The 20,474-nt window shown below is 32.3% G+C and overlaps 1 pseudogene; it reads right to left on the bottom strand.

Annotated features, from left to right (window-relative positions):
• Window positions 1-678: 678 nt before the first annotated feature.
• The window catches only part of LOC113059608 (sodium/hydrogen exchanger 1-like), a 21,422-nt pseudogene continuing 1,626 nt past the window's right edge, over window positions 679-20,474 (bottom strand).

Here is a 20,474-nt window from a genome sequence, read left to right as displayed (position 1 = left end):
CCTCATGTCATTACAAGTTGGTTAATTAAAACTAAAACCATTAAACATGAACTGAATTTTTTAAAATAATATTATAATAACAATTCTCATATATATATATATATATATATATACAGTATATGAGAGCAAGATAATGTTTACTTGTTTTATTTTTATATATGTAAACTTATTTTATTTTGGCAACATTTTTTTTTTTTTACCTGATATACTAAAATAATATAATAAAAAAACTAAAAACTCTTAAAAATGAAAATAAAAAACTAAAACCAAAAAATAAAAAATAAAAATAATAATATATTTCAGCATACATATATCTCAACATGTATCATTTAAATAATTTTTCATGTGATGTACTAAAATAACAAAAACTAAAATAAAATTAATAACATATATCTATCTATCTATCTATATATATATCTATATATCTATATATCTATCTATATATATATATATATATATATATATATATATATATATATATATTTTTTTTTTTTTTTTTTTGGTCATTCTTATTATAAACAAAACTAAAAACTTAAAACTGAACATTAACTAATATTAAATAAAATATAATAAAATTAAACATTTTATTTCATCATTATAATTAAGTATAGATACATATAATAGCCTACAACAATGACCGAAACAACAAAAAACGATGAAAATGTAAAAAAAAAAAAAAAAAAATCCGTACAACACAAAGCATTTTTTTCAAAGCCATTTCTTTTTTCAAAATTCCACTGAAAAATAACAGCACACGGGTTTAAAACAAAATAGGTTGAGTAAATAATGACAGAATTCCTAATTTTTAAATGTTTCCAGCTCTCTTCTTCATTGATGTGAATACTGCAGTACATCGAAGGCAACGTGGTCCTCTGCTCCGCGTCTACATCGCTTTCTGACGGCTGTGAACATTCGTCAAACACAGCAGGACAGATGAGACGAAAACCAGCTCATGCACAAACCCTCGCGTCCGCTCAAGAGCATGAAACTTCAGATAAAACTGTGACGAATCTGATGAGAAAGGCTTCTCAAAGGCAAAAGTCAAATGCTTCACAGCAGAATACAGACATCTACGGAAATTTAGAGTTCACACATGTAAAATACATAGCTCTGATTTCACCAAATCTCATATTTAAAAGACTAATCTACTCCCTGTGCATGCAAAAGACTTCCTGATTTTGATTTATTATTGATTATTTTTTCAGATATGCAATGCACCTCCAGAGCAGGATCTTAATGGTTGTGCAGGAGAATCAAAGGCCAGGTTTCTGATACTCGAGGTGCAAAGGCTTTAAAGGGAATAATTCAGATAATTCATACTGCAGACTCTAGATAGTTCTTTAGGGATGCAATCACAATTTTTGGTGGTCATGCAACACAACACAACATTCCCGAACGTGAACTCATGTTTCCATCAAACTGGCAGTAAAATTGTGTGTGTGTGTGTGTGTGAATGCAGATCTACATGGTGAAAGGGTTTCAGGAAAATGTTAATCTAAAGGGTATTAAAGGAATAATTCACCCAAAAATGATATACGCTTTAATTTATTCACCTTCAAAAAAAAAAAAATTCTGTAAGTCATAAGTCATAATTATACCCAAAGTCAAGGTTATGAGATAGAAAGCCACAAAAACAATAAATAATAATAAATATGGCACATCATAATCACTTTTATATCATAATTTTTGCATAAACTTTGTATATAAATTTGGGCTTTATCTCATAATTTTGACCTTTTGTTGTAATTTCCACTTTTATATCTCACAATTATGACTAACTGCATGCAATCATTTATTTTTGACTTTATGTGCCATAATTTCACCTATGTAATGATTTTGACTTATTCTGTAAAATCCGATTTTTTTTTGCATTTTTATCTCATAATTTCAACTTGGTCAATTTCGATGTTTTATCTCATAATTGTGACATTGTAATAGTTTTTATCATATATTTGTCTTAGTATGTCATAATTCGGACTTAGTATCTCATATTTTGATGTTTTATGCCACTTATGGCTTATCTCATAATGACCATCTCATATTGATTGACAATTTATGACTTCCTCATTATTTATTTTTATCTCATACTTGTCATTTACTTTTTACTAATTAAGACTTGCTACCTTATATTTTGATTTCTGTGTCATAATTATATTTTTCATAATTATTAGTATCTCATATTTCGACTTATGATCACGAGTTTTTATCTCATAATTTTGATTATGATTTAAATAGTCAAAACATGATTTACTATCTCATATTTATGACTGTCCTCACAATTATGATTACTATCTCATATTTAGAGGTTTTAGGCCACAGTTATGATCTGCTATCTCATATTTAGAGGTTTTAGGCCACAATTATGATTACTTTCTCATATTTAGAGGTTTTAGGCCACAATTATGATTACTATCTCATATTTAGAGGTTTTAGGCCACAATTATGATTACTATCTCATATTTAGAGGTTTTAGGCCACAATTATGATCTGCTATCTCATATTTAGAGGTTTTAGGCCACAATTATGATTACTATCTCATATTTAGAGGTTCTGTGCCACAATCATGATCCGCTATCTCATATTTAGAGGTTTTAGGCCACAATTATGATCCGCTATCGCTATCTCATATTTAGAGGTTTTAGGCCACAATTATGATCTGCTATCTCATATTTAGAGGTTTTAGGCCACAATTATGATCCGCTATCTCATATTTAGAGGTTTTAGGCCACAATTATGATCCGCTATCTCATATTTAGAGGTTTTAGGCCACAATTATGATCCGCTATCTCATATTTAGAGGTTTTAGGCCACAATTATGATTACTATCTCATATTTAGAGGTTTTAGGCCACAATTATGATCTGCTATCTCATATTTAGAGGTTTTAGGCCACAATTATGATTACTATCTCATATTTAGAGGTTTTAGGCCACAATTATGATCCACTATCTCATATTTAGAGGTTTTAGGCCACAATCATGATCCGCTATCTCATATTTAGAGGTTTTAGGCCACAATCATGATCCGCTATCGCTATCTCATATTTAGAGGTTTTAGGCCACAATTATGATCTGCTATCTCATATTTAGAGGTTTTAGGCCACAATTATGATCCGCTATCTCATATTTAGAGGTTTTAGGCCACAATTATGATCCGCTATCTCATATTTAGAGGTTTTAGGCCACAATTATGATCCGCTATCTCATATTTAGAGGTTTTAGGCCACAATCATGATCTGCTATCTCATATTTAGAGGTTTTAGGCCACAATTATGATCCGCTATCGCTATCTCATATTTAGAGGTTTTAGGCCACAATTATGATCTGCTATCTCATATTTAGAGGTTTTAGGCCACAATTATGATCCGCTATCTCATATTTAGAGGTTTTAGGCCACAATTATGATCCGCTATCTCATATTTAGAGGTTTTAGGCCACAATTATGATCCGCTATCTCATATTTAGAGGTTTTAGGCCACAATTATGATTACTATCTCATATTTAGAGGTTTTAGGCCACAATTATGATCCACTATCTCATATTTAGAGGTTTTAGGCCACAATCATGATCCGCTATCTCATATTTAGAGGTTTTAGGCCACAATCATGATCCACTATCTCATATTTAGAGGTTCTAGGCCACAATCATGATCCGCTATCTCATATTTAGAGGTTCTAGGCCACAATCATGATCCGCTATTTCATATTTAGAGGTTCTAGGCCACAATCATGATCCGCTATCTCATATTTAGAGGTTCTAGGCCACAATCATGATCCGCTATCTCATATTTAGAGGTTCTAGGCCACAATCATGATCCACTATCTCATATTTAGAGGCTCTATGCCATAATTATGATTTACCATTACTTTTTGTGGCAGAAATGGGCTTTCATAATTGCATGACTTCAGAAGAATTGGAATATAATGTTTGGATACAGTTTGGATACATTTAAGATGCTTTTTTTGGAAATCAACAGATAGAGCCACAATGAGATTTTAAAGAAAAGAGCTGCGTGAAGATCAACATTTATCTTTCTAAGCACAAAATAGCATATGGAATGAAATAAAGGCGAGTTAAAAAAAAGACATAATTCTGTAATTTCTGCATGAACTATCCCTTTAAACCAAGGTTTATTAATTCATCGGTCCAGATGTTTTTCCGAGTGGTCACCAAAGCGCTCGAGTGCAAAGGGAACTTAAGATTAGAGCTAAATGTTCTTTGATATAAAGTACAAGCAAAAAGAAAACAGGAAACACAATCACAACCAATCAACCTTTTTGGTATAAAATAAAGTCTTTACATGTGTAAATCTCTTGTGCGATCACAATAAGTAAATAGTTGTTTCTCAGGTTTGTTATGTGCACTGCAAACAGAGCATGCCTTGAATGGTCTTCTATGTGTGAGGGATGAAATAATAAACCATTGTAGACATGCACCATCTGTATAATAAATATAAGAAAGGCCATAATGTAACCGGTGTCATATTGCTCCTGAGTCTAATTCCCCAGAGGTAAAACACAACTAGTGATGCACGCGGCACAAAGGCAATTCATGTGAATCAATACAAAAGCATCATGAACTAGAAATGCATCGATGCTTATGAGAACAACAAGAGAAGAGTTTCACCTGAGAGCGACTTCAAACAGAGCAACTGTTTGGTTATGCATAGATCTGTTCCTCTCGTGTGGAATATTATTATTCCATAGCAAATGCCGGAAAGGGAACATTTGCTTCCGAACCGGACATTTGACGGAGCTCGATCCCTCGTCGCTCGGTGAGGACAGTTTTTAGGCTTCACATGATAAGAACAATGACAAGCAGAAAAAATAGTAAAAGGCTTTTTTTGATCGCTCCTTTATTTTGGTTGGTTTTCCTGACGTTCTCGTTTTGGCTTGCTACAGATGATATATATCTGTCTTGTGTTATAGCAGTTAATGATCCTCCTGAGGACAGACGGCTGCTCTCTCAGGGGAGGAAGGGGTCGTCCTCGTCTTCCTCTTCGGCTGCGGGGCCCGGGTCACTCAGACAGCGCATTAACCGCTGCTGCGGCTCCTCGTCAGGAGTCTTGTCCTTCTTCTGTTTCTCAGGAGAGGGGACTTTCATGGTCAGGCCACCGTCGTCCTCCTTGCTCTCCTTCGGCTGGCTTCCCTTCTGTCTGAACTCATCCTCCACGCTGAAGGACTCTGGGTTCTGCGGTGAGACGAAGTCCACTTTAATGCTGGGGATGTTTTTTGTGGCGGACTTGAGGCCTCTAACTTGAGGGTCTGTGGGAGGGAAGCGGTCAGGAACTGAACAGAGACTACACAGACACTCAGTTCTTAACTCCGGAGTTAACTTCAAATACAGCTGAGATCAAATACACAATAAATATTAGACGGAAATTAGAAATGTTGTCTTGGTTAAAGTAATAAAACTACTGAAATAAAAATAAATATATAAAATAGAAAACTAATAAAAATTGCAAAACATTAAAACTTGAAAACTGAAAATATAAAATTAAAAGCTAATTAAAAAATATTACAATATGTAAATAATAATTCAAAGATAAATTTACTTAAAAAGTGTGATTTATTTTATAATTTACAATGTATAAAAGATATAAAGAATTTTACTTTTTACTTCAATTGCATATAGTTTTTTTGTTTTGTTGCAAGTAAAATTCGAATAAAATTTAAAGGTTTATGCAAAAAAAAAAAAACTATTCATCAATATGGGGTTAGAAGATTTAAAATAAGAACTGTAAGGTTACCGCTTGTCAATATTATTATTAATTTTTTTTCTACATTTAAATATTTTTTACTTGGAAACACTGAAATCAAACTAAAATTTTAATATAAAAAGCTAATAAAAATAAAAATATAACTCTGTTACTCAAATATCAATTTAATTATAAAGCGTCCGTATAATAACATAATATGCATAATATAAAAATATATAAATTTTTTTAAAATTAGTTGAATTTAACAGATTATTTTTTTAACTTAATGAGGCTTGTGCTTCAAACAAGAAAAAAAGGCATAAATATGGGGTTAGATTTTTGTTAGAAAAGTGTATATATACTGTATATAATTATATTTTTTCATGAAATTTTACTGGTCTGTAATTAACCTTTAAACATACGATATACATTACAGAATCGCAGAAATTAATTATAACTCATGCCAAAGTACTACAGTTATTTTTACCACTGTGAACCAAAGTATGAAGCTTTCATTAACTTTCTGCCATGTTGATTGATTTCTTAATAGTTAATCTCCATTTACAGCAATTTTACTGTCCTAACAACTTGTAAGGAAATCGGCAAAGAGTTGAAATCTGGTGAATCACTAGAGGGCGCTGTGCAATAACTCAACATGCATGATTGTCAATTGACTGCACATTGACTGAGAGGAAAGAGCTGAAGATGCAGCAGAATAAAGCGCCGCCTCACCTGAAGTCAGTCGAGCTCGAGCGACGGACGGAGAATCAGATGGTGGAGCGGGAACAGTGAGGTAATTGTTCATCTGCGATATATGAAAGTACGGTGACATTCGGTTATGATTAATAAAGTGCATTCTATCTTTCAAGACTCAGTGTCAAGTAGCAGTCAACTGAGATTGATTTTTCCTCTGTATTGTATAAAGTGCATGAATGAATTAGGCAATGGATAGCTTCTAGATACTGATAATCTGGTCGTATCAAACCTTCTTTTCCAGATCCTTCATTTTCTTCCGTCTGATGAGCATCTCGTTCCAGCCGTCCTCATACGGATCAGCGATCAGCGTGTGTCTGTTGTACGAGTAGAGCTGAAAACACACAAGAGAGTCTGAGTCTGGCTTGATCCGCATCAATCACACGACTGAAGGAAATAGAGAGAACAGGAAGTGGCGAGCGCTCACTCTCTGGCGTGTCTTCTGCAGGTTTGTGCGCAGGATCTTCCTGATCTCTTCCTCACGAGCCTTGGAGAGCTGCGGCAGCGCACGCTCCTGAGAGGACCTCTTGGGCTGGATATTCCTGGAAAACATTGGGGATCGACAATATAAACTGAGTATCCGAGAACAAAGGCTTCCAATCCACAAATTCCAAAGATTCTACACACATTCCATTTATTCCTCGTTACAAACATTCTCGAAATTCCACACATTCTCCATGCATTATATAAATTCCTTCCACCTTCCACATAAATTGCATACTTTCCACGTGCATTGTATAAATTCCCTAGACCTTCCAGACTCTATATGCATTTCACACACTCTCTGTGCATTCTCTAAAGTCCATACACATTGCAAAAATTACACATATTCTACCTAAATTCCATGCGTTCCACAAGTTATACATATTCTAGAAATTCCACATGCATTTTACAAATTCTTTACACCTTCCCCATTTTATATGCATTCCATAATTTGAACACATTCAACTCATTCTCTAAATTCCTTACTCATGCCATACACATATATGCATTCAATAAAATTTTATATATTCTACATGCATTAAATAAATTCCTTAAACATTCCACATTCTATATGCATTCCATAAACTGTACACATTCCACATATTCTCTAAATTACTTACACATTCCACATTCTATATGCAATTAATAAATTTCATTAATTCCACATGCATTATATAAATTCCTTACACCTTCCACATGCATTCCATAAATTGTACACATTCTGGATATTCTCTGAATTCATTACACAATCCATATATTATATGCATTCAATCAATTGCATTCATTCCGCATGCATTAAATAAATTCCTTATACATTCCATAAATTCTATATGCATTCTATAAATTGTACTCGTTGCACTCATTCTCTAAATTCCTTACACATTCCACATTCTACAGTATATGCAATTCATAAATTTAATTAATTGTACATGCATTATATAAATTCCTTAAACATTCCATAAAGTCTATATGCATTCCTTAAATTGTACAAATTCCGCATATTCTCTGAATTCCTTACACAATCCATGCATTATGCAATAAATTGCATACATTCTGCATGCATTATATAAATTCCTTCCATAAAACACCTTCCATACATTCCACATTCTATATGCATTCCATAAATTGCACACATTCCACTCTTCTCTAAATTCCTTACACATTCCACATTCTATATGCAATTCAAAAAATTATTAATTCTGCATGCATTATATTAATTCCTTACACCTTCCATAAATTGTACAAATTCCACATATTCTATGAATTCCTTACACAATCCATGCATTATATGCATTCAATAAATTGCATACATTCTGCATGCATTATATAAATTCCTTACACCTTCCATACATTCCACATTCTATATGCATTCCATAAATTGCACACATTCCACTCTTCTCTAAACACATTCCAAATTCTATATGCAATTCTTAAATTGCATCCATTCTGCATGCATTATATAAATTCCTTACACCTTCCATACGCATTCCATAAATTGCACACATTCCACTCGTTCCCTAAAATCCTTACACATCCCACACAAATTGCATATATTCCACGTGCTCGAAATTCTTTACACATTCCAGACTCTATATGCATTCCATACACATTCCAAAGTCCATCAAAAATTCTTCCTTTAAAAACACATTAGTTCCACACATTCTTCATTCATCCCAAACATGCTATAATCGCTCCTTAAATTCAATGCACATTCCTTAAATTCTGTCTACGTGCCATAAATTCTAGCCCAAATCAAGCGTGATTGGAAACACTCACTGCATGGAGACGGTGGATGGCATGGCCGAGGGCAGCTTGGATCCTCCGCCGCTCTCCACCAGCTCGATGGCCTGCTTCATCTCCATCTTGTGGTAGAAGGCGATCAGCTGCGGTTCTTTGGAGCGCTCGCCTGCTATCAGGCACTTCTTCACGTACTTCTTATTGAACCGGTTCAGCCTGGAAAGGAGCAGAAGAGGTGAAGCTCTCATAAAATCATGCTCATCTTTTATCCATTTGACAAAACCCTTCCTCTTGCGTCATCAGTGGCAGAGAAACACTGACGCTTTGTCTGAAATGGATGTAGAATATAACCATGCGTTCTCCATCTCTGACCTAAATTTGATCCTAAATCTCACTTTCTCTGTTGCAGCAGCAGGAAAAGATCTGTGCACTCAACCAACTAAACTAATCTGGTTTCAAAAACCCATCATCAAAATACATATCGCATCGAAATCGTCAAGACCAGACTTATCCGTACTTGTCCTTCCAGTGATGGTGTCCGTAATGTCCGCAGATGTCCTCGATGCCGGTTAGCAGATGATCCAAAAACTAAAATCAACAAGATGACAATAGATGTGCTGTAGATTAATAGATTAATGAATGATTATTTTAGGTGCAAGTGTGTGTAAGGATTTGGAAACGAGCAGAGTACGGGTGTTTCTAAAGCATGCAGCGCCCTCTGCTGTTCAAAACTAAGCTCAAAAATCGATTCAAGAAAAAATCGCGATGCATTCGGGAAAAATCGCAGAATCAATGCTGAATCATTTCTCGATTCGCGATGCATCGATTTATTTTCCCAGCCCTATTGTCCTGAATGCATTTACCATTTTAATCTTTTTTTAAATTAGTTTTTAATTCAACCAGTAAATACTACAGCATTTATAAATGTTTGCAATTAAGTTTTTTTTTTTTATGCATTATGGTGCATACTTGAAAAATAAAATAAAATAAACGTCACCATGCAAAAATCATCGTGGGATAAAAATCAGCATCGTTTTCTTTATGCAAAATCAAATTCATTACTGTTACCCTGTAGGTTTGTGTTAAAATATGACCTGGAAACATTCTAGGCAGATTTTAAGGGATTCATTTGGACACTTGGTCTTGAAATGTTTTGATACCTGTCATTCTAAATATATCAAGCAGTGTTTATCTTCTGAAAAACTGTGATTGTACCAGTTTGTGACCAGCAGGTGGCACTCAAACACTCGTCTCCAGTAGCACTGGATGTAATGAAAATACATATAATAATTCACTTATCATAATTATCTCCTCTAACCCAGCCCGGCTTTATTATGATCAGGACTGTGTAATCTAATCACTTCGAGACATGCAGAATATCCAGAAAGCATCAAATATTCCTGAATCAGAGATGGGAGAAACTCAGAGAAGAGCAGAACCTGTGTGTGAATCTCTTCATTAATAGATCGCTTCGTTTCCTGCTTCTTCTTCACCGCCAGGAGGTCCACCAGAGGACGAATGGTCATGCCCTGCCAGAACAAAGAGAGGAGACAAATTGATGAGTGCTATCCTATTGAAATGCAAAACTATGACAGTGGACCCAAACAGGTAAACCTAAAATTGCATGGAAGTCATTGCATTAGAAACTGCATTGCTCTGCTTAAAAAAGCTCAAATAGTAGCACTATTAAAATAATACAATTCAAATCAATAAAGTAGCACTATTTTCAAACAAAGCATTTCTCAAAGAATTCTAAAAACACATCTGCCACCGAATTAGATATAATTGCATAAAATAGTATAAAATTAAAATGGCACATCAGAATGAAATAATATAATTATTAAATAGCCAAATTTTCCATTTAAATATATTCCTCAGACTTCTAAAACAGATTTGTCACCGCATTAGAAATATAAGCACATAAAATAATATAAAATAGCACAATAATATAATAAAATACAAATCAATACAATAGCACTACTGTCGAACAGCAATTCTCAAATAATTCTAAAAACAGATCTGCCACTGAATTAGGTATAATTTCATAAAATAGTATAACATAAAATATAAAATAATTAAAATAGCATAATATAATGATATGAAATAAAAAATGTATATAGCAAAACTGTCCAGCTGAATATTTCTCACAGACTACTAAAGCAGATCTATCAATGCATTAGATATAATTGCATTGCACTGCATAAGATTAAATTAAACTATGCATTGTAACACGGTTTGTGTGTGTGTCTGTGTGTGTGTGTGTGTGTGTGTGTGTGTGTGGGGGCATGTTTTTGTGTCATATCAGGACACAACTCTGTATAATGACATGGGTATGACACAGGTATTACAAGGAGAGGGTGACTTATGAGGACATAACCCATGTCTCCATTTTTCAAAACACTTATAAATCATACAGAATGAGTTTTTTTGAGAAAGTAAAAATGCACAAAGTTTCCTGTGAGGGTTAGGGTTAGGTGTAGGGTTGGTGTAGGGCGATAGAATATACAGTTTCTACAGAATAAAAACCATTACACCTATGGGTTGAACTCACTTTTCATGAAAACAAACATGGGTAGCACCTCCTGTCCTGAGCTGTAATTCATAACGTGTCCTCATCGCTCGTACTACAGTATTCTGAGCACTGATGCTGTGACAGCGTTTGTTACACTATCGAAGAGGGCTTTTCCTTAAGGCCAGATGCCGGCAGAGATCAAGCTACACCGCATGCAGCAATAGCAAACGCACCATCACATCTGACACTGCAGACGGTCTCCACATCCCACTTCCTGTGAACAGCACAAACTCTATGCAGCGAGTTCACAGAGTGTTGCAGAGACCCCAAATAATGCACCCAAGACTGTATGAAAGTCACTGCATTAGACAGAACTGCATCGCAAAAAAAAAAAAAAAAAAAGATAGAAAAAAACCCTGATATTCTCTTATATGCATTGTCCACAAAGAGTTAAAAATAAAATTGCATGAAAGCCAATGCTTTAAATTTAATTCTGCATAATTAATATTACAATATTATAAATTATTATAATTATACAATAAATTTTCCACTGCATTATAATAATAAAAAAACAAATATATATATTAAATAAAAAAATAAATACATAAAAATAAAATAAAATAAAATAAAATCTTGTTACGGCTTTAATTTGTGGAAGGGTGAATTAAAACTATTTGAGAGCGGCGAGATTTACAGTACACTAGATCTGCAGAACAGTTTAGCACAACGCTAAAGCACTCGGACACACTAAAACATCAGTAAACCTGTGGAGATCTGGATCTGATCATGTCTGTGTATTGTAAACAGACTCTACGCTGGTTCTGCTCTCTTGTAGCACAACGCAGAAAGACTCTTGTTACGATATCAGTCATTCAAAACAGAGACCAAGAGGGTCACTTTCACCATTTTCAGCAGCTCATGCATTTGTGAGAGGCATCAGGGTTCCCGCAGCTCTCTCAAAGAGATGTTTTCAGCAGAAACATTAACATTAGGATTGGTGTTTCATCGTAGTTGAAATCTTTACACAGAATTTAATTGATTTGCATTGTCAAATTCACCTAAATTCACCTAATCAGATCTTGAGTAATGCCGATATAATCATTCTTTTTTCTCACAATATTATTCAGACACATCCTTTATATAATTTTATAAATTTTATAAATCAATTTATATTTATACAAAATAAATTATATATTTTATATTAAATAAATGTATATATTTATACTATACACAATAAAAAGTGCATATATTTATTTTTATTATATATATATATATATATATATATATATATATATATATATATATATATATATATATATATATATATATGTGTGTGCGTGTGTGTGTGCGCACATATACATAAATTATAGATTTTTTTTTTACTTTTATTCTTAATTCTTTTTAGTTTTATCTATCTCTTAAAAATACATACATTTATACACACACACACACACACACACACACACACACACATGCACACACACATAAACACTATACAAACAAAATTAAAGTGCATATATTATATCAAATAATTTTTACTGTACTTTTAATTTGCATTTCATTTTATGTTTCTATATATAATATATATATATATGTGTGTGTGTACATACACATGAATTATATATATTTTTTACTTGTATTCTTAATTATTTTTAGCTTTATCTATCTATCTTAAAACTACACACACACACACACACACACACACACACACACATACACATATATAAATACAATTTTATTATAATAAAAGTTCATATATTATATCAAATAATTTTTACTGTACTTTTAATTTGCATTTCATTTTAGGTTTATATATATATATATGTGTGTGTGTGTGTGTGTGTGTGTGTGTGTGTGTTTATTTCTATTCTATATTTTATACATATATAAAATATTGTAACATTTTCTAGACATTAAAATATTTTTATAAAATCATTAAAAACGTATAAAATGAACGTGTATCATATCTCAAAGAATCTGGCATCACTCAGCTACACTCAATGCAGAAAACACGGAAGGATCTGATGGGGATTCATCTGAAGGGAAATCCTCCCTGTGCTGGATGTGAGGAGCCGGACACTGACCTGCACAAACACGGTGAAGAAGATGACCGTGATGATGGCGGTGAGGAACATGTTCTTCCTGGGGAAGTGATCACAGCTCAGCAGATAGACCAGGGAGAAGGCGATCGCTCCTCTCAGACCGCCGTAAGCGATGATGAACTGGTCCTTAGACGTGAGTTTGACGATCCTGAACTTGTTGATCACGAAGGTCAAGCCGATTACACCTTTGGATAAAACAAAACATTTCAATAAACACAAGCACTGAGAGAACCGAAGAATACAACCGCTTCTTTAATTACGTGAACTGAAGTCTCTAAAGTCAAAGTTATTAAAATCAAAACACAGTTCATCGTAATTACTTAACGATGATGGACCTTCATATATCTATACACTCAATTAACTTAAATAACAATTGAATACAAAAATAAACAATATATACTTTTTAAATTTTCACTAAAAATAGTATATTTATTTAAAAATGTTATAATACTTTTATAATGTATTTTCATTTAAATTAATATATATTTTTAAATTTTTAGCAAATATTTCACCTTTTGTATTAGTTAAATTATTTTTATTAATTTCATTTTTCACCTTTTCTGAACCCATATACAATAAAAAGTGTATATATTATATTGTGATATTTTATTTTATTTACGATTTTGATCAAAAAATTATATTTTACATCAAATTAATTATTTAATTAATTTATATATTTGTACACACACACAGCTACAAATAATAATAAAAAAGTTTATTAATATATTTTTATATATAAAACTGAGAAACTGAGATTTTTCAAGTGGTCTCTTAATTTCTTTCCCCCATTATGATTAAAAATATATATATTTAATTAGTTTACTGTAATATATTTATTATATTTTTTGCAAGTATTTAATTTAAGTAATGTAAGTATTATACAACAAAAAGTGTAAATATTATTTAATATCATTTTATTTTTTTAAAGATTTTATTTGATCATATATTTTGATTTTACATTAACTAAATATATATATATGATATGAACATGAAATGCAAATTAAAAACACAGTAAAAAGAATTTGATATATGCACTTTTATTATATGTTTGTATAGTATTTATATTTTATATATAAATGTATCATATCGCAAGGAACTACTTGGAGATGATGGACCTTCCCTGAACCTATGATGTAAATACACACAATCGCACTGACACCCCAGGAGTGAGACTTTCTGAGTTATACTTCTAATGAAGTCTAGTGAATAATAACCAAAAAGCCACACTCACCCAGAACACGCGCCACCAAACAGAAAAAGAGGGTCGCCCCCACGAAGATCCAGTTCCACTCGTGCGGCCCGGCCACCGTCGACACTCCCAGGAAGATGAAGATGAGCGTGTCGCTCACGCTGCTCCACATCTTCAGGAAGTACTTGATGGTGGTGTGGGATTTATGGGAAATGTTGGCCTCCACGTAAGGACGCATGACGGCTCCACATGCGATTAGTCTGAAGACAGAAGATCCACCCACATTACTGACATGACAACATCCTCATATCCTTCCTCCATATCATCTGATATCAAGATTTTTCACAATATTAATTTCATTCAATCGGGAATTGCATGTGTTTGTTTTAGGCCTTGAGAATCAATGCAATCATAACTTTGTTTGTTTTCCATTTTATTTTTTGGTAGATTGTGTTTTACACATTCATCATTAAATACGGTATCTGATTAAACGACTTCATAAACCTTTGTAACCATTCTTTTAAAAACAAATGAAAATATAAAAAAAATTGCATTTTTTCTTTTTTTTAAATTGCATTATATTCCTTAGAAAAATAGCAATGAATAAATGGAACAATTTGTCGTTAGAAGACAGAATCGCGATTTATATATGCACAGATTTTTATGTGCACCCCTAGTTTTCTCTTCCTCTTCTCTAAAGTAGCACAATACGGCCCCGCCCCCTTTGTCACATGTTCCTGGGGGCGGGGTTTATCTGGGTTCATGACCCAGGAAGAAGCTTGTTGTAGTCCCTTACCAGCCATTTTTGTAGGCATTAAACTGCTAGAATTGTAAAAGACGATATCTTGTTTGCATTGATCTTTCAGCGTTGCAACTTTGCAGATATCGTTTATGCTCAAACTGCAACATTACAAACTAACGTTAAAAAAAAGTGAAATAGCAATCAACCACCCCTTTAATTCGGAAAACAAAAATATAATTAAAGCAAAACATTGCATTTTTTAATTTTATTTTATTTTTCTTTATTTTTTTTATAAATATGGTGCTTGTATTCAATAGAAATTAAAACTAAATACTTTGGTTGTATGACAACAACAACAACAATAATAATAATAATAATAATAATAATAATAATAATAATAATAATTACTTCTCTAAGCAATACTAAAATCATAAAATGTAAAAAATGTAACTAATCTTTTAAAATGTAGTCAAATAAAAATATAACACTTTAACAAAACAATATAACATTGCATATTTATTTATTATTAGTCAAATAAGGTGCTGCTAACCTTAACCCAAATAATAGTTTTTTTTATGATATTCCTTACATAATAATAATAAAATAACAATAATACAATACAATGTATAACCACGTTGACAAATACATTAGTAATTTATTTCTGTCGTAATTCAGTCAGTTTGATCCAAGGGCTGATTTCGACAAGCCCTTGCATATCGCAGCACGCCAACAGTTTGCATAACTGTCTGTCAATAACTCATCAAAAAATATAAGCATACGCCCCTTGAAAGGGAACATCTCGGTCAGCCTCATTTAACTCGACATGTCAGGAACTAATTCCACCTCCAGTCGAGACGAGTCTGAAAGGCGACGGTGAGGTCATGAAAAACAGCCGAAGTGACTGGCTTCTGTCAGAAAGTTCAACCTTTGAGAACATTATCAGGGTTGATCATTTTCACTCCTGGGTTCCTCCTGTTCTCATCTGTTCCTCTTTTTAAAGGGCATCTGTGACAACACTTCCTGTGACCGCAGTGAGCTGTGCCTTCCGGAGAATGCTTTGCATAATAGACTAGTTCACAGATCAAGAAAAAGAAATGTGGCATTTTATAGAGCAATAATCATTCGAGACTGTTATGTGTCCATGTGCTGTTTTTAATCAGGGTAAAACACTTTTAGACAAATAAAAGCAAATGCATGCACTAATAATGATTTTTTTTTTTTTATGTTTGAAAAGTCTCTTCTGCTCAGCAAAATTAATTTTGTATTTGAGAAAAATACAGTAAAATCAAAGTAATATTGTGAAATATTTTTACAATTTAAAATTAGTTTTTTTCTATGTCAATATGTTGTAAAATATAATTTATTCCTGTGATCAAATCATCAATTTGATCACAAATCATCAATCAATAATTTCTGATGTTGTAAACAAGATTCAGTAGGGTTTTTTTCATGTTTTCCATTTTATTAAATCTTTCTGGATTATTTTTTTGTATGATTTAGTACAAATAACTACATTTTTATTATTTAAAAATCAACTGATATTAATATTACAAATTTACAACAAAAGCTTTTTTTTGTCAGACAAGACGCTGCACAACTTAAATACTACAATGATTTACATAAAACATTAGTTTTTGTAACCAATTTAATAAGCATTTAGAAAAATAATCCAATGAGAAATACAGCAATTACTTGTTATTTTATGTATTCATTTGTCAAATAAGGGGCTTTTATTATTATCAATGTTGAAAACAGTTGTGCTGCTTCATATTTTTGTGGAAACTGTGATGCATTTTATTTTTCACGATACTTTGATAAATCGAAAGTTCAAAAGAAAAGCATTTATTTAAAACAGAAATCTTTTGTAACATTATTAATATCTTTACTGTCACTTTTAATCAGTTCAATGCATCCTTACTGACTTTAACCTATTTCAAAAACAAAGAAAAGAATGTTTGAACAATAATCCTCGGCCCAGCCCTAGTCAGAACGGCACATTAGTATTGGTTTGTTGTTGTGATGGGTGGATCAGTTCGGCGGACCTTGATGCACACTGTGAATCACATCGCTGTCAGAGCTTCAGACTTGCTTTATCATCCGCTCGAGCATCACCAGATCATAACCGACAGCCGTCTTCAGTGCCGAGGTATTGAGCGAGCTCTGACAGCCTGTTACTCACGAGCAGTGACTGATCAAGTGTCTGTGACAAGCTGTTAAATCACTGGATGCTTTCTACTCGGAGAAAAACCTGCCCTGATCGCTTATCTCTTATGCAATTTTGGAGAGTCCTCAGCAAACATTTTCAAAAGAAACAAAACCCCATAAACGTGCAATTTAATTTAATGTTAAAGAAATTCAACATTAATGCATGCTCCTGTGTGTGACTCACTGTTGTACCAAATAAAAAAACATTCTAAAAAATTTCACAAAAAAAAAAAAAAAATCTAAATGGAAAAAAAAATTATATTTTTTCTTTTTTACATTTTCATTTTTTCCCCATCTATTTGTGCACAATTTATTGGTGCATGTTATTACAAATAAAAATGTTTCAGCAACATGTAAAAAGTCACTTAAGCAAACAGGGATATTATAGTTAATTATATATATATATATATATATATATATATATATATATATATATATATATATAAAAAATGCATTTTATTTTAAAATAAAACAACAAAAAACTTTTTAGTTTTGTTTAAAATAACTAGTTGCCAAGGCAGCTTTTTAGTTTTAGTGTAGTCTAAAATAACTAAAACTAAAAGTGAAATAAAAATTCATAAAAACTTTATAGTCATATTTAAAAGAAAACTAATAATAAAAAAAAACTCAAATTAAACTAAAGCCATAATAAAACACTTCCGTAACTTGAAATAAAATACAATAACAAAACTTAATTTTTAAGCAACATTTTCTATTTATCTACTTGATGCACTAAAATAACTAAAACTAAAAATGTACCTATATAAACATATTAAATAAATAAATAAAAAATGCTAAAACTTTAACTCAAGTCAAAACAAAAGATAAAATTATTTGCGTTACTTAAAACAAACCTTATCTGAAAAGTAGTAAATGTACTAGATGCACTAAAATATAAAAAGATATATATATATATATATATATATATATATATATATATATATATTTTTTTTTTATTTATTTATTTATTTTTTTTACATTTAAAACAAAGATAAATAAAAATGAAATTTAATTGAATGTAAAATGGAAAAAAATAAAAATAAAAATAAAATAATTCAAATTATGAACTAAACAGTGTATTAGCATCTCACTGATACTGAGACAACACTTACGCCATGATGCCGGACAGATGAAACACCTCGGCCGACAGGTAAGCCATGTAGCTGTAGACGAAGACGAACAGAGGCTCGATGACACGCGTGTGCGAGGTGAAGCGTGACGTGAAGGCCGCCAGGATGCCGTAGATGGCACCCACCACGATGCCACCCAACGACACGACCAGAAAACACACCACACCCAGAAACACATCGGTGGCAGTGATCGTATTGGCATTGGAGAACTCCTCGAAGAGATGATAGAGCACCTGCAGCATCACAGATCAACACCAGCACTGCATTACACACACAAGACATATAGTGCTGCCACCGTACTAAAATTAACAGGCGTTTCATTAAAAAAATGTATTAAGAATTTTAATTAACTTAAAAAATATTATTACTATTTTTACAAATATAAATACAATATATATAGATATATAAAATAATAACAATGTTACGAACCCAGTATGGAAATATAAATACAATATATATAGATATATAAAATAATAACAATGTTATGAACCCAGTATGGGTCATATTTGTATTAGTTGTTATAATATTAATATGCAATAATTTAATTAATTAAAATGGAAATTGCAAATTAAATGTCTGTCTAGCTATCTTAATAATAATAATAATAAATTAATTTGAATAAATAATATATATTGCTTATTTGCAAACTGTATTATGTTCATAAAAATATATTTTTCTCTATATCTGTATTTTTGTGTATATATATATATATATATATACACACAGTTATATATATATATATATATATATATATATATATATATATATATATATACACAGTTATTTATATATATATATATATGTATATATATATATATATATATATATATGTATATATATATATATATATATATATATATATATATATATATATATATATATCTGTGTGTAATTTAAATAGAATAAATAATATACATCGTTTATATACAAATTATTTATTGTAGCTCACTTCATTTTACATACATATATACATATATATATATATATTAAAATAAATTAATTTTAATAAATAAATAATATACAGTGCTATGTAAAACATTAATTGCAAATTATTTCTCTCTCTCTCTCTCTCTCTCTCTCTCTCTCTATATATATATATATATATATATATATATATCCACATATTTATTAATCTCACATTTTCTTTTCTGAATTTAAATCACAATCAATCCCACGCAACATTAATGTTTTTAAATATACTTTTATATTGCAATAATTTCGCATTCAATTTTCAAATGAATTTCGCACCAACATAAAGACAGTATATTTTTTATATGGTAATATTTAACCATTGCCTATAGTCATTCCACATACTCACCACAGTGACGGCGTCATTGAGTAAAGACTCTCCGAACACCAGGATGTGGAGCAGCTCGTTAATGTGGATCTCCTCGAACACAGCCAGAACAGCCACGGGGTCCACGGCTGAGAGGATGGAGCCGAATAGAAGACACGACAGGAGGTTCACGTCCCCCAGATTAGCGCTCTGGAGCTGGCAAACTCCATACAGAAGACCACCCACGAAGAAGGCGTTCCAGAGCGTTCCCACCACTGCAAACATCAGAATAGTGCCCAGGTTCTCCGTGAATTGCCGAATGGGCAGGAAGTAGCCGGCGTCGAGGATGGGAGGCAGAGGTAGAGAAGAAGATCTTGGACTCCAGCACCGGAGGGACTTCGCCCACCAGCTTTATGAGACCCCCGACCAGCAGACCCACCACGATCAGCAGACAGCCTCGGGCACGATGGAGGACAAGCGAGGCATCAGGTGGAAACCTACACGTAAAGAGGAGCATGGATGCATGAAGACGGCGCACTGTTTTAGGATTTCATAGAAATGGTGATGCTTTGGAATTCATTTTCCACCAGAAACACTGAAACCAAAGTTATCCTATATATATATATATATATATATATATATATATATA

The sequence above is a fragment of the Carassius auratus genome, chromosome 41, assembly GCF_003368295.1.
Source record: "Carassius auratus strain Wakin chromosome 41, ASM336829v1, whole genome shotgun sequence".
In the NCBI taxonomy this organism is placed as follows: domain Eukaryota; kingdom Metazoa; phylum Chordata; class Actinopteri; order Cypriniformes; family Cyprinidae; genus Carassius; species Carassius auratus.
This window is presented reverse-complemented; position numbering and strand designations above follow the sequence as displayed.